This window comes from Pteropus alecto, unplaced genomic scaffold (genome assembly GCF_000325575.1).
Source record: "Pteropus alecto unplaced genomic scaffold, ASM32557v1 scaffold239, whole genome shotgun sequence".
Classification (NCBI taxonomy): domain Eukaryota; kingdom Metazoa; phylum Chordata; class Mammalia; order Chiroptera; family Pteropodidae; genus Pteropus; species Pteropus alecto.
In genome coordinates this window covers 14289313-14294439 of record NW_006494613.1, presented here as the reverse complement: position 1 = coordinate 14294439, position 5127 = coordinate 14289313, and the positions used below count along the sequence as shown (strand labels likewise).

At 34.2% G+C, this 5127-nt stretch overlaps 1 long non-coding RNA gene across 1 annotated transcript in view; it reads left to right on the top strand.

Moving 5' to 3' along the window:
• Window positions 1-478: 478 nt before the first annotated feature.
• The window catches only part of LOC112474457, a 13294-nt gene continuing 8645 nt past the window's right edge, over window positions 479-5127 (top strand). Inside the window, exon 1 of the long non-coding RNA XR_003044366.1 lies at window positions 479-585. This is a non-coding gene — a long non-coding RNA (uncharacterized LOC112474457). The remainder of the gene's footprint in view (window positions 586-5127) is intronic.

The window sequence follows — 5127 nt, the reverse complement described above, 5'->3', positions numbered from 1 at the left end:
TTCTAAGACCTATTTTCATATAACCTAAAGTCCTGTTAACAAAATTTCTTAAACAAATAAGCCACATACTCCCATGACTAATGATCACATTCCTATGTGATGTAGGAACAGCAGAACGAATTCCTTTTCTAATAGTAACTGTTTTTTTCCAAACGTGGAAGTTTTGAGACTCTTTGTGTCTCAGAGAGGCAGTCATTCCACAGGGATTCACAAGTGGAAGTACCTTCATTCCAGCAGTGTATTCCAGCTCAGGGATGATCAAGCCATCTTGAAAATGCTCCACCGTGGTCTAGTTACAACTGTGCTTCCTAAAATAGGTCCTGCATAGTGGACCATAGTTCAAAACAGATGCCTTAGATGACTTTAAAAGCCATTATTTTTGTTTAAAACTGTCCTCCATTTTAGAAGTTTTGAGGTAGTTTATTAGAAGTCTGCAACAGAACCTTTAAAATAAGGTGGCATCCCTTCAAGCCTAGGCTTATGGTGCCAGAATAGTGTACAGTAAAACAATCATTTGAGTCATATGAGTCATTTGGCATCCCTAGGAAGCAAGCTTCTGACATGAGAGACATTGTTGGATGGAAGGTAAGTAATCTTTACTAAGAAGTCGCCGTAAAAAAATGATTTTGTATGATGAAAAGTGATGATATCATCATACCCGTGAGAAGCTCCAGGGCTTCTAGTGACCTGCAGAAATAATCTAAGGAAATCTTTGCATCAGTGAAAGGTAGTCAACTCCCAGACAACTTTAATGCTTTTGTTCCAAGTGATCGTGGACAAGTGCATTCTAAGTGCATTATCACCTCTAGTACTTCCTGTTGCAAAGGAAATTATTGACTCATTCAGTTTACCTCTTTTATGAAGTACTTTAGAGCATTCTATGCACACTGAAATCAAGTAAGAGACTATATTGAGTCACATCATTAAATGAGCTAGCTCTAATGGTGATGTTTTAATGCACATATGCATTGACACTTGCGTCTCCTCCATTATCCTTTCTCAGGATGTTGGTGAAAAGTTGTCTCCTCACTCTTTGGTACAATGCCTATCACAGAGTAAGACTGTGTTTTCATGAATAGAATAATCTACTAACTTGGATTTGTTTTTATCAGTAGAATGATCACTGGGTGGCAGTTTTACCTGAACTAGTTTATAGATCAAGTACATCCTGTTTAGTTATATAAATCGTTTGAATACTTTTCTTCATAGAAATGCTAATTTGTATGTTACCTAATTTTTCAAAAGGCATATTCACCATGAAAGAAAATTTTAATTCAAAATACAAAGTCAGTTATCAATTTTATTCTTTCTGATTTGAACTTATACCTAAAAGTCAAGAATATCACCAAAACAGCCAATGTTTGAACACAGCTGATTAAAATTAAAGTTTCCTAGAAGATCTTTTCTAGTAGAAAAAAAAGAACATTTACTTATTCTTTTCATTTTAAAAAATTCTATTTTTTCTAAAAGTTAATGATCGACAAAACCAGAAATCAACTGGGTAGAACAACAGACTTTTGCCGTGATGGTCACAAGACTGCTTCTTCCGAACTTCAAAGGGACAGTACTCTTGGCCAAATATAAGTTTAAGTGCATCAATTAAACTGATGTAACTAGGATTAGTTTTCCAAACAAGAGACAAAGAAAAATTACTGCTTACACTGAACTTAGTGATACAAAGGCAATGATGAAACTTAAAAACATTGAAAAATGTCCTAATATTTTAGCCCACCTTCTACTGAGAGCCTGAGGGGTGAACTTTTTGGTGGTTGTTTGTTTTTGCCTAGGCAAGTGGAAACAAACGTGGTGGCAAACTTGCAAAGCAATGTATTTGTGCACTGTGATTCACGGAACCCAGTGTTTAAGGAACATTACTCTAGAGGGGAGACAGGGAGCAGGAACAGAAAGGACACAATATCAAAATGATAAAAGTTAATGTTCTCAAATGAGAGTTTCTCACTGCTTCAGTTAGTAAAATAAAATTACAACTTTTAAAATATATCAAACACACTTGATATAAACACATGAGCAAAATTGCATGGTGTAAAAAACCCACATCACTTGTAAACTAGAACTCATTGTTTATGCACTTGTATGAAAACATGACTCAGTGTTACTGTTACTGAATGGCTTTACCCTAATCTGTAATTGTATTTAGAAAAGTATATTGGTACAAGCATCATGGTTAAGTCAAGTTCTGCTTGAATTAATACTCAATACCTCAAGCTTGGATTGTAGTAACCTCCTGATTGTCTTCCAGTCTCTCCACTACAATAGATCCTCAGACCACTGCCAGAGTCATCTAATCTAACTGAAACAATGCTTACTCTAAAGTATGCTCATTGACTGACTCCCCATTGTCTAATAAATAAAGTAAGAAGTCTTCATCCTGGCATTTGAGATTCTATACAATATGGCATCGATCTAACCCTCTAACTGATATGTGAGCCCTCCACTCCATCTGCACTGGTTTTCACACCTGTGCTGTTTCTCCAGATGTAACTGTGTTAGAAGTTTATGGAAAAACACAGCTCCTTGAAGAAACTTTCCTAATTTTTTCTTCTCACAATGATTTTTTTCTCCCTTTGAATTTCTAGAGCAGTTTCTCAAACTCAACACAACTGATATTTTGGTCCCGGTAATTTTTGTGTGGGAGGCTGTCCTGTGCACTGCAAGATGTTTAGTAGTATTCTTGGCCTCTACTCTATTGGTGACTCAAAAAAGTCACCCCCCAATACTGACAAGCAAAAATGTTTCCAGATATTGTAAATGTATGATAAGGGGGCAAAATTATCCCCAGTTGTGCCAGATCATTATTTTCTCTATCATTCATATTGGCATTTAAAAATATTTTGCACGTATGTTTCTTGCCTCTTAAGTTAGATAATTTTAGGACAAGTATTGTATCCTACCTTATTTTGAATCCCTAATAGAGCACTGTAGTGAATGCTCAATAAATATTTAAAATCTAAATTCTTAGTATATAAAAATTAGAAATGTGAAAGATCATTTGACCATTTTTAAAAAATATGGAAACTGAAAACCAGAAAATAAAGCTATTTTCTCAAAATCAATGTGTGTTGATAGGATAGTTCTCCTCCTCCCAATCAGATAGCATTAGCATTATAATACTGAAGAGGAAATTTCAGGATTTTCATTAAAAGCTAATCAGCTTTTTTGTTCTGCTTCTGTAAATGTGCTTGCTGCATGCAAGAGTTCATTGCAGAGCTCTTTTGCACCTTGTCCTACTTACCTTTTGCTCAACGAAGGTAACTGTTTGTATTGTTTGTACCCCTGCTTTCTGTAACAATTTTTTATGTCGCCAACTCGTGACAATTCCCTGGCCTTACCAATGTTACTGCTGTTTGTAATGGTTTGAATTCAAAATGACCAATTAGCTTGTGTAAAAATTCTGGTATATAAGCAATGTTATACCTGAGCCCACTGCCCAGATCTTCAGAGCACTAGCTCCTCTGGGACTGCGTGTTATAAACCTGAGTTCTTCTTTCTCTCTGAAAAACTGCTTGATGTTTTGTTGGACTGGTTTGGGATTTTCCCACAACATTTTATCTCTTCTCATTGAATCTATAATGAGAGACTTATTTTGGCATCAACATGAACAAACGATAGTCTATAGTTTTATTAAGGGTTCTTTATATGACTCTGCTTTAAAAATAAGCATATGTTTTATTAATATGCTTATATTTTTATATATAATAAAATAAATTCTGAAGTTTACAGTATTAGAAAGAGACCTTGGAAATGTGGTTGAGAGATTAGAGTTTAGCATGTAGAGCTGTGTAATCTTTAGTGAGCTACTTAGCTTTATTGTGTCTCCCTATCTCATTTTTTAAATTCTTATTCCACTGAAAATAAAATAAACTTCTTGAAAGAGAGAACATTGTTCTGTTGCCACCATAACCTCTGTACCTGGAACAAAGTATGACATTCACTAAATATTTGCTGAATATTTGCTGTTCAACTGGGATACAGTAAGGGCTTACTTTAACTTATTCTGAGAAAAAAATGAGGTAAAATACTTTTTTTAGCCCTATAAAGTATAAAGTGTTAGACAAATTCAATATATTATTGTACTTTAAAATAACTAAAGAATTTAAAAGTTTAAAAATAGTGAAGTAAGAAATCATCATTAAAATTTGTAAGATATTGCTAAAGCAGTGCTTTAGGGAAAATTTTTAGCATTAAATGCCTGAATTAGAAAAGGATGATTTGAATCAATAAACTCAACTTCCACATTAAGCACTTAGAAAAAGAACAACAAATAAAATTCAAAGAAGAAAGGAAATAATAAAATTGGAGTAAAAGTCAATGAAATAATAAAACAGAAAATGAGGGAAAAAATCATGAAATCAAAAGCTGGTTCCCAAAAAGTTGCTCCACGTCTTATGTCATCAAGTAAATGCAAATTAAAACAATGAAATGTCACTATACACCCAGTAGAATGGACAAAATTTAGAGCACTGATAACACCAAATGCTGCAAGAATATGGAACAATAAGGACTCTTATCTATCGCTGGCGGTGAAAAATGGTGCAGACATTGAAAGATAGTTTGACACACTCTCACAAAATTAAACATACTCTTACCATACATTCCAGTAATTTCATTTCTTGGTATTTACCCAAAAGCGTTGAAAAGTTATGCCCACATAAAAATCTGCACAAAAATATTTATAACAACTTTATTTATAGTCCCAAAACTTGGACAAAACCAAGATGTCCTTGGGTAAGTAAGTGAATAGATAGATAAACTGTGGTACATTCAGACAATGAAATATGATTCAGCACTAAAAAGAAATGAGCCATCAAACTATGAAAAGACATGTAGCAAACGTAAATACATTTACTAAATGACAAAAGGCAATCACATACTATATGATTCCAGCTATATGACATGCTGGAAAAGGTAAAAGTGTAGAAAAGATCAGTGGTTGCCAGGGGTGGGTGTGGGAAGGAAAAGGCAGCATTGAATATTTTTAAGGGAGTAACAATAGCTCCTGTATGATAGCTTAATAATGGATACATGTCATTATACCTTTATTCAAACCTGTAGTGTGTACAACACCCAGAACGAACCCTAAAGTAAACTAAGAACTTTGTATGATTG